The sequence below is a fragment of the Dromiciops gliroides genome, chromosome 5 (genome assembly GCF_019393635.1).
Source record: "Dromiciops gliroides isolate mDroGli1 chromosome 5, mDroGli1.pri, whole genome shotgun sequence".
In the NCBI taxonomy this organism is placed as follows: domain Eukaryota; kingdom Metazoa; phylum Chordata; class Mammalia; order Microbiotheria; family Microbiotheriidae; genus Dromiciops; species Dromiciops gliroides.
In genome coordinates, this window is record NC_057865.1 from 28,023,906 (window position 1) to 28,035,333 (window position 11,428).

Sequence of the window (11,428 nt, forward strand, 5' to 3'; positions counted from 1 at the left end):
ATCCCATATCTCAGGTCCAAGGATAAAGGATATGATGCTTAATGAATGTTGGCTGGTTGGCTGGTTGATTGATTGATTGATTGATTTCTCCCTTCCATCCCATCTCCCTCTGTATCATTGAGATAACATGCTTATTTTATAATCCATGTTTAAGATAAGGCTAGTAAATATATAGTAGACATCGCTGAGGAGCCCCATTCTTTATTTTATGGGAGTCTTAACCCACTTCTGCCCATGACTTTTCTTCCCCAGTCCCCAGGCTGTTTAACTTCTTGCTAATCATATCAGAGCATTATAAGATTGAAAACTGCAATGGACTTTAAGGCTTTCCTAGTATAAACACCTCTTCTTACAGAAAAGGAAACTGAGAAACAGAGATTAAGTGATTTCAAGGTCAAGGTCATAGATGATAATTAGCAGACCAAGATTTAGACTGAGGTCATCTGACTCCAAATATAACTGGCATGTTTAGGACATGGTTTGCTCTTTCTGACAGCATTAACATAGTAAAGAGAGTGATGAACTTGGAATTAGAAGGACTTGGGTTCTAATTCTTCCCTGATACTTGACTATATGACCTCAAGCAAATAACTTAACCTCTTGGTCCTTAAATCAACAAGTGTTTCTGTTAGGCCCAGGGGATACAAATATGAAATGAAAGTAATCTCTGTCCTTGAGGAACTTGGATTCAACTGAGAGGAATAAGATGTTAACAGATAAGCCTTACTTTCCTGCTCCATAAATGGTGATGATACTTATAGTAATTACCTAACAGGGGTCTTGTGAGTATTAAAATGATATTGTGTACATAAAGCATTTTACAAGGTTTAATGTGCTATAAAAATCTATTATTGTTATTTTGACTATGGTGTTCTCCCCTCACCTTAAATTACCTTTTCTCAGCTCCTTTGCTATTGTCTAATCTCCCCTATCACTTCTGAGGCCAGAAGTGGGTACTGCTTCCAGGAATGGGGGATTGGCTGCCTCCCAGAGTCTGAAGGTTATATTAACAGTGAATACATATTCCATAAACTATTGAAATTCAAATACATAACTATCACTTAGTTTCTAAGCCATTTGCCAGACAGAATGAATGATCCCACTCCAGCAGGTAGAACTTTCAAAAGCTTGTCACCATATGCTCACTCAAGTGCTGGGCTGGGAGTTTGACCCACTTGGTTTTAAAGCACAGTAGAGCAGAACAATAAATTCTAATTGTGCAGTCACCAGCAAGAGCCTCATGCTAACTTTCCTCTGTCCTACAACCTTAAGAAAATGAGATTTTTTTAATCTTGGAGAAAAAGTTATCTAGTAAATGTTCATTCAGTAAAACCCACACTTGGGTTCCCATGAGCTAACACAAAGGAACATATTCATGGATGCTTTGTAGGTGTAGGTTTGCTTGAAGGATTCCCAGAGGGAAATTAGCAATCACTAGATGGCTCTAATTAGCTAGAGCCTACCCAATCAATCTCCAAAACAAGAGATGAAGTGGTACCCAGAGTCTGCTCCACACATATTAGAACTTCTGTTAGAGTGGGGAAACCCGCCCATTCTGAGGGAGAGGGGCTCTGGCCTAAATAGAGTAATTAGACAAAAGAACTGTATTCAAGGAAGGGTTGGCTCAAGCTCCCCTTCATCAATTGTTTACCCACAGAGTATTTACATAGTCCAGGAGCAAAATATCAGGCATATTCCAAGGACCTGGATGATACATGCAGGCTTTAGGGAGGTATATGGGCTTCCAGCATTTACTTGCTATCACAGCATTCTTCCATGTCCTTTAAATAAAAAATGACTTCAGAGGGATGAATGAATGAAAAATATGAAGGACTTCACTTGGTACCAAGCACTGTGCTAAGGGGGGGATACAAGACAAGTAAGTCCTTGCTTTCAAAGAATTCACTTTTTTTTTTTAGTGAGGCAATTGGGGTTAAGTGACTTGCCCAAGGTCACACAGCTAGTAAGTGTTAAGTGTTTGAGGCCAGATTTGAACTCAGGTACTCCTGACTCCAGGGCCAGTGCTCTATCCACTGCACCACCAAGCTGCCCCCAAAGAATTCACATTTTAAAGGGAGACCAGAAATACAGGAAAGAGATGGTCTGGGAAGGGTTTTTGGCCCAGAAAGTTATAGAGCTGGTGAGTAAAACAACAGGGTAGTCCTCTGACATTTCCTTTCCAGTGGAGATGGTAAAGCAGACTTAATTTCAGAGGGACAGGGAATAAAGTGCTAGGATGAAACTAAGAATGCATGACTGCAGGGAGTTCACAGCTGATTGGCTTACCTCTCTTGGGCCTCATCTCTGGAGGTCCAGGGGTCAGGGGAATTAGAAGCAAGAAGGAAAATGACTGGGGTGAAAATAAAGTTACACTGTCACAGGGATTGGAACCATTCATTCGACACATATCCAATAAATGGCTTATTGTGGTCAACACATTATATTGGGGAATCATACAATGTACGGCCACAGAATTTCTTTCAATTCTTGAAACTACCCGTGATTTCATCAGTTTGGATGTTCCCTCCATGGTGGATGTCCAAAGCACTTCTACACATTAGTAGATGGTTTAATGAGTTGTTGTGGCCAAAATAAAGCTATTGCATTGTACTCAGCCTCTTAGCGATGAGCCTCTCTCGATTTAGCTAGACCGGTCATCAGATGACAGACATTCAATCTGGTGCCAGGTCCACAGTCAAAGGTTTTCCTGGTACAGTTGGATCATTCAGTGGTTGATTTCCACTGACAACAAGAACTTTCATCACAATGAGTAGTAGGGCACGTGGCTCTGTCTAGATGCCCACCTGAATGGATATCCAGGGAAGAAAGAGGAGGAGGAAGAAGGAAGGATGTATGGAAAGAAGGGAGGGGGGCAGCTAGGTGGCACAGTGGATAGAGTCCAAAGGACCTGAGTTCAAATCTGGCTTCAGACACTTAACACTAGCTGTGTGACCCTAGGCAAGTCACTTAACCCCAATTGCCTCACCAAAAAAGGGGGGAGGGGGAAGGAAAGTGGGTAGGAAAGAAGTAAAGAAAGAAAGGATAAGAAAGAAGAGGAGATGAAAGAGAAATGCTAACATTTATATACAGCTTTAAGATTTTCAAGGTGAATTACATATATTACCTCATTGATTCTTTATGGCAATCCTGGGAAGTGGTTTTATTACTCCCATTTTAGAGATAAGACAAGAAAGGTTAAGATGTGTTAAGTGACTTTTATTGGTCAATAGCTAGTGTCTGAGGCACCATGTGAATGCATGTCTTCCTAATTCCAGGTTGAGTGTGCTCAGTCCACTGAACCATCTAACTATGGATAGGAAGACAAAAAGAGGACATTCTTAAAATAGATTTTTAAATAGTTTGGGGAAATGAAACAATAAATGGTACCAATTTAACAAGAAGATTTTTTTACATATTCATAATTAAACATTGAGTAACTTCCCAGGTGTATCTGTGCCTGGCATACATATTTTCCAATTGACTTGCATTTGGAAACTTAGCTATCTACTGGCACAGGGTAATTATTCATTTCCTTCTCTAAATATTTTTGAAAAAGAGAATTGCTGTCTTAAAATAATGAATACTGAACCGAATGGTGCAGAACAGATGCAGTCTCCAAAAAGACTGGTCTTGCTAATTAACTCAGTACTCATTAAAGACGAATAGCTCATGAAGCTAAAACATAATTACATTCTGATTTCAAATGTATAATTAATATGAAACAAAATGCATTATTAAAGTGGAATGATTTGTTAATGAAATGGTGAGTCTGTGACGGAGGTGTGCAAAGTGCAGCATGAACTCAGAGCAGAGGATTTAGAACTGAGTTCATTGAGTTCCACACCCTCATTTGATGGATGAAGAAATTAAAGCTTAGAGTTAGTAAATGTCTGAGGCACAATTTGAACTCAGATCTTTCTGACTCTGGGTCCAGTGAGTGCTCTATCAACTATTCTAGGTGGACAGAGCACCGTGCTTTAGGCAGGTAAGGTGGCTCAGTGGATAGAGTGCTGGGTCTGGAGTTGAGAAGACCTGAATTTAAATCTGGCCTCAGATGCTTACTGTCTGTAAGTGCTTGGGAAGTCACTGAACCTGTTTGCCTCCATTTTCTCGACTGTATGATCCAGTAGCAATGGACCTTACTCATAGAGGGCTGTTGAGATAATCCAATTCAGTATTTGTAAAGCTCTTAGCACAGTGACTGGAACAATGTAGTAAGCACTGTATAAATACTTGTTCCCATCTCCTCTTCCCAGTCCTGCCTTAAATAATTACTAGCTATGACCCTGGACAAGTCACTTGAAAAACTCTCTGACCCTCAGTCTCCTCATCTAGATAATGGGAATAATAATAGCACCTACCTCTTGGGGCTGTTGTGAGGGTCAAATGAAGTAATAGCTGTAAAGCACTTTGCAAATGTTAATTATTATGCTAGTTAGCTGTGGAAACCTGGGGCAACAGGAAAACACCTAGACAACTCCCGTATGGTTTTCTTCACAAATTTACCCAAGATCAAACATGCAATAGGTGAGGAGAGCCAGAAATCTATCCCAAGGTCTTTGAATCCACTTCTGGTGCACTTTCTAGTATGTCCCACTATGTCCCACTGGCAAACCCAAATAGGACAGAATGTAGAGTTGGTGGTTCTGTTTGGTACTGCTTACAATGGAATGATGAGACCCAAAGGACTGTGGGAAAAGTTTTATGCATTTCCAATTTAGCCCACTTTTCTGGAGAATTGGCCCCTGAAGATCATTACCAGAGGTTTGTGGAATGGTTTAATGAAAATTTAGAAATAAACATGTTTGGGGGCAGCTAGGTGGCACAGTGGATAAAGCACAGGCCCTGGATTCAGGAGGACCTGAGTTCAAATCCGGTATCAGACACTTGCCATATACTGGTTGTGTGACCCTGGGCAAGTCACCTAACCCTCACTGCCCTACAAAAAAAAATAAATAAACATGTTTGGTGGTTAAAAATTTACTGTAGATAACTACACAGTCAAAATACCCATACTTAACAATGTAATTTTTTGTTAATTAGGGAGCATAATTTAATCACGTAAAATAAGCAAAAACCATCAGAAAGCATTTTTACTTCCTCCTTTCTTGAATGTATATGCTGTCCACTACCTTCTTTACTAATAAGCATCTCCATCTGGATAGACCCTTGGCAGGTACCATTCAACGACACACTCACTTGTATCTGTAGCACTTAATCGAGAGTGGCAAGATTTTCACCTCTGCTCCATTGTCCTACTCTTCAGAAAATGTCTATTTTTATCTCAGATTCAGAGACTCAATTGCCCCAATTCTTGAGCTTATTATGCCAATGAGCCCCCCCCATGGCCTTGAATCTATTGGAAACCTGAGGGAGTCTCTCTTGTGTCTTGTGATTCTGCCATTCAATAATGTATCTTCAAGCCATTTCTTCCAAGTCAGTCATTATTGTCTATTTATAGCCCCCTTCTATGTATCTTTCCATTGACGTTATATTATTTGTCATTTCGATTCTTCCAAAACCATGATTTTCTACCTTTGGCAGCTATATACCATGACTCAGACAATATTGTTGTCAGAGACACCTGCAATTTCTGATCGTTAAAATTTCTGAGCATTGTCATCATTCTGAAGTGTTCCAATTATTTCCTCTGATATTCTGTTGAATGCCTTGCTAATTATTATTCTGTTCTAATAGAAGTAAACTCCTTGAGGGCAGGGGTTGATTTGGTTTTACCTTTGTGGTCATGGTGTCTTGGACATAGCAGGTATGTAAGTATTTGCTCAAATGAATTGAATTGAATTAGATGAAATTAAAGTCCTTGTCCAGGAGAGGTATGTGGAGAGACAAAGATGGAGAGAAGCAGAGACATAAAGAGACAGGGACAGACAAAGAGAAGTTGGGAGGGAAAGGGAAGGAAAGAGAGAGGAGAGGAAGACAGAAAGACACAGACACAGATATAGACAGAGACAGAGAATCACAGAAACAGAGTATTTATTAAGTGCTTAATGCATTAACTCAACAGAATCTCCTTCCAGCTGCATTTCTTAGCTAAGCAATATGCATTTTTAAACATTCTCCAGTGTGGATGGTCAGCCTAGTTTCTTTCACATTTGTGAAGATTGTACTTAGGACACTTTGTAAAGGAGCTAGGGCTTGATGCAAGTCTTGCAGATTCATCTGCAAACGGGAGCATTTTGGAAACCATATTGTCAATTAGAAATTCTTGTATTTGGATTCTGCACAGAACATCATCCATGAATCTGGCCTTATTTGAAAAGGAAAATAATAATTGGCCTGTTACTTTATTTTATGCCTTGTTGAATGTCATTTCAACAAACCTATGTCTATCATTACATCTCACATGATCTTGGGTAATTTTAATGTATGTGCAGTTGGCCAACTTCCTTGAGAGAGAATGGCTTTCATAGTTTTACTTTGTTCTATTGAGTCAAATACTTATTTAAAATAAACAAACAAATATTGCCTAAATCAATTCATTTATTTAGAGGTGTGCAAATCAGATTCCCAAAAGAATATTATATAAACCTAGAAAAAACAATTATGAAATCTTAATGGATTAAAAGGTCATTCAGTCAATAAACATTCATTAAATGCCTACTATGTGCCGATCGCTCTGCTAAGCTCTGGGGATATAAAAAGAAGGAAAAGACAGTCCTGGGGGCAGCTAGGTGGTACAGTGGATAAAGCACCAGCCCTGGATTCAGAAGCACCTGAGTTCAAATCCAGCCTCAGACACTTGACACTTACTGGCTGTGTGACCTTGGGCAAGTCACTTAACCCTCATTGCCCCTCCAAAAAAAATACAATCCTTCTCCTCCAAGCACTTGCAGTCTAACGAGGGAGACTGTGCAAATGTATACAAAGTAAGCTGTATTTAGGTTAAATAGGGAATAAATAACAAAAGGAAAGCACTGGAATTAAGAAGACTTAAGAAAGACTTGCTGTAGAAGATGGTATTTTAGTTGGAACTTAAAAGAAGCCAGGTAAGACAGCAGGCAGGAGTTGAGGAAGAAGAACATTCAAAGCATTGAGGACAGCCAAAGAAAAGGTCCAGAACCAAAAGATGGAATAGCTCGCTCATAGAACAGCCAGGAGATCAATGTCACTAGATCAAGAATCTTAAGGGTATCATGAAAAAGTGGGAAGGAATGGGGTGTCTGTATCAGGTCTCAAATTGTATTATGAAGCAATAGTCATTAAAATGATTTGGTTAAAATAGAAACATTGATCAGTGGAACTCATTAGGTATACAAAAACAAGCAAATTAATATAGCCACACAGTGTTCAACAAACCCATCTACTGAGGTAAGGACTCATTATTTGACAAAGACTTATGGGAAAACTGTACAGCAGTCTGGTGGAAATTAGGTATAGACTAACACCTCACATGATACACTAAAATAAGTCCTAAATGGATACATGACCTAAATATAACAAGTCACATCATAACCAAATTAGCAGAACAAGAAAGAAGTGACTTTGGGGTTCTAGGGATAGGGGAAGCATTCAATGACTGAACAAATGTTAGAGATGATCATACAATATAAAAACTGAGAGTAATGGGGGAAAGAAATCTTTGCAGCAAGTTTCTCTTATAAAAAGTCTCATATCCAAGATATTTAAGGAAATTATTCATATTTAGAGCACTACAATCCATTCCTTAATAGCTAAATGAATAGTCAAAAGATATAAGTAAACTGTTTTCAAAGGAATAAATCCAAGCCATTCACGATCATATAAAAAATACTCTAAATCACTAATAAATAGAGAAATTCAAATTAAAGCAACTTCCACCTGACACCTGTCAGACTGGCAAAGATGACAAAAGAGGAAAGTAAGTATTGGAGGAGCTGTGAGAAAATAGATATACAAGTATGTAGAGTTGTGAATTGGTTCAACCATTCTGCAAATGAATTAGGAACTATGGCCTCAAATTTATCAAACCAGGCCTACCCTTTGTCCCAGCTATACCATAACTGGGCCTATAGCTTGAAGAAATCAAAGGAAAGGGGAATAATATGTAGGGATAAAAATATTTATTATTTTATATTTATATTAAATTTATGATTACATTATTATAATTATATTGCTATGTTATATAATTGTTTCATTATATATTATATTATAACTGTATTTATTAATATATTATTAGATATGTTCTATTGATTTATATTATATTTATAGCAGCTATTTTCACAGTAGCCGAAATTGGGATCCAAGAAGTTGTCCTCCTATTGAGGACTGGCCGAATTGTGGTATATTCATATAATGGAATATTATCGTACCATTAAAAATGATGAAATGGATAGTTTTCAAAGAAAACTGGAAAGACATGAACTAATAAGGAGTCACCCAAGCAAAAAAACTAGGAGAACAATTTATACGGTGTAACAACATCATAGAAAAAAGCGACTTTGGAAGATATGACTATGAGTCCAAAAGAGTGAAGATGAAACACGCCATTCACTTCGTGACAGGGAGTTAATGAACTTAAAATGCAGAAAGACACCTTTTACAGGAAGTCTTTCCCAATCCTTCTTAATTCTAGTGGCTTCCTTGATCATTTCCTATTTGTCCTGTATATAGTTTATTTACACATAGTTATTTGCATGTTGTCTAACCCATTAGGCTGTGAGCTCCTCAGACGTAGGGACTATGTTTTTCCTGTTTTGTTTTCCCAGAACTTAACACAGTAACTGTCACAGAGTAGGTACTTAATAAATGTTGGACTGACTAATTAATTGACCAGCTGACTACTAAGGTGGAAATTTGTTTTGCCAAATTACGTTTAGCTATGTTTCTTATGGTTTAAGGGGGGGGTTGTTTTCGTTTTTGCTCAAGGCAGGCAGGGTAATAGAAAGGACAGATAAACTTTGAAAAAATTATTAATCCAAAAACAAAAATAATAAAGTGTTAAAAATTAAATAAACAATGAGCAATGTGGGAGCTTTTATTCTATTCACCTTTCAGTCAGTTGTGTATCAGCAAATTATAATCTGATGCAGAAAATTGTTTTTTCATCAAGTTAATCATCAGTATATGTATAGACTATTCTCCTAAAGATTTTATAGAGATAAGAAAGTTCACAGTATGGGTCAGTAATTACTGATGTCTTCTCTCTCCCCTTTTATTTAGTAGAAAATGTCATCCATGTTCTTCTCTATTCTTTTGAAATCTTCCCCTCTAAGATGTTTTCAAAAATCAGTCTCGGCAAAGGGGACCACAACAGCTGCAACATGGCGGACAAGGAGAAGAAAAAGGAGAGCATCTTAGACCTGTCCAAGTACATCGACAAGACCATCTGCGTGAAGTTCCAGGGAGGCCGAGAGGCCAGTGGAATCTTAAAAGGATTTGACCCTCTGCTGAATCTGGTACTTGATGGCACCACTGAATATATGAGAGATCCTGATGACCAGTACAAGCTCACTGAAGACACTTGTCAGCTGGGCCTGGTGGTCTGCAAGGGACCTCAGTAGTGCTCATTTGCCTGCAAGATGGTATGGAGGACATTCCAAGCCCTTTCCTCCAGGAGCAGGATGGATAGCCCCTGGCTTCATCCACACAGACCTGGTGGCTTCTCAGAAGCTTGGTTGAAGAGGGCTAGGAGGTTGCAATTCAGCAGGAAAATACCATCCTTTTCTGAAATGACTCAGTGACCTTCCCTCATTAGAACTCGCCGACTGGGAGAGGAGACTTTTTAATGTATTTTTTTCTAATAAAATTACAAAACAGAAAAAAAATCAGTCTCAGCATGATCTTTACATTGGGTACCTCTGGCATGGTTTTCAAATTCTTTCAAATTTTATCTTCTCAAGTGATGTTGACACACCCCTCAAGTGATATTGACATGGTACTTGCTCACATGGAAGTATCACCAACGTGGTAAGAACCAAATGTGGTGGGTCCACAGTATTTGGCTATGAAAATGCAGCACTATGAAAACGCTGGCAGATCTGTCCCTTTTAATATCTGTTTGTTTTCTGACTTCCTCTCAGCATTATATATCTTATCAGGATCTCATGCCAAGTTCATGTTCTTTTTTCACTGTGGGGAGGAGGTATTGCTCCATGAGTCCTTCAGTATGTAGCCCTTGGCTTCCATGTCTCACTGTTTAACAAAGGAAAGTTTTGCTTCCTGACAAGGGCTGTTTGTAGGCTTTGGGAACATCATTTTAGTGATTTTGTTTTTATAGGTCCAATTAATTCACTGTTTTAGAAACTTCCCAGTGAGGGATTTCATCTACCCATCCAGGTTGACAATTACTCTGAGAATTAGGTAGGGCGCTTTGCGTTTAAGTGACCAGCGTCACAGAGATAGTATGTGTCCAAAACCAGACTTGAACCCAGATTTCCCTGATTCTAAAGCCAGCTCTCTCTACTCTGTCATACTGTCTTTCAGGAGTGACTTCTATACAAACTAAAGTTATATTAGAAATAGTAAGAGGGTGGATATTTTTAGTTCTGTATATTTCTCTTAGAAGAGACATCTTATTTAAAAAGATCATGTTGGGGGGCAGCTAGGTGGTGCAGTGGATAGAGCACCGGCCCTGGAGTCAGGAGTACCTGAGTTCAAATCCAGCCTCAGACACTTGACACTTACTAGCTGTGTGACCCTGGGCAAGTCACTTAACCCCAATTGCTGCTATAATCATGTCATCTTTTATTCTTTCTTCTAATCTGGTGCTGACTTTGGCCATTCCTGTGAGCTCCTCAAGAGCAAGAACTATTTCTACCTTGTGTCCAGTGCCTGGTACATAATAAGTGCTCATTAAATGTTTATTCACTGACTCACTGACATTCCTGTAGCCAATGATCTGACTGAACTTAAAGAGCTGATTCTGAAATGACTGTTCGCTCATGATAAAATGCAATCAACTTCATTGTTTATGTTGTCATTCAATCCTGGCCATGTCTAGCACCTTCTGTCTCAGTTCTATGGGTAAGTAACTTATTCTCTCTAAGCCTCAGTTTGCTCATTTATAAAATGAGGATAATAATAGAACCTATCTTACAGTGTTGTTGGGAGAATACAATGAGCAAACACTGCAAAGCATTTTGCAAACCTTAAAGCATTGTATAAAAGCTGGTTGTTATCATTATCATCATTATTATTACTTTTGTTATTATTAACAGCTGACAAGCCAGTTTGACTGGAATAGAGCGTACACAAAGAGGCTCAATTTTTCTTTTGCTCCAGTGAAATGAATAGCTTTACTGGGACTCGTTCTACTGCCTGATCCTAACATTGTTTTCTGGGCATTTAATAATAGATGCAGAATATCACAGCCTGAAACCATGGAAATAAGTCCGCAGTAATTCATTGATGAAAGTGTAGGTGGGGTGGGAAGGAATTCAGTTCTTATGCGCTTAATAATTAGTCAAAATAGTAAGAAGAATTATGGAAG

The 11,428-nt window shown here is 38.6% G+C and overlaps 1 pseudogene; it reads left to right on the top strand.

Annotated features, from left to right (window-relative positions):
- Positions 1-9,260: 9,260 nt before the first annotated feature.
- On the top strand, positions 9,261-9,568 carry LOC122730120 (annotated as a pseudogene).
- The last annotated feature ends 1,860 nt before the right edge of the window (positions 9,569-11,428 follow it).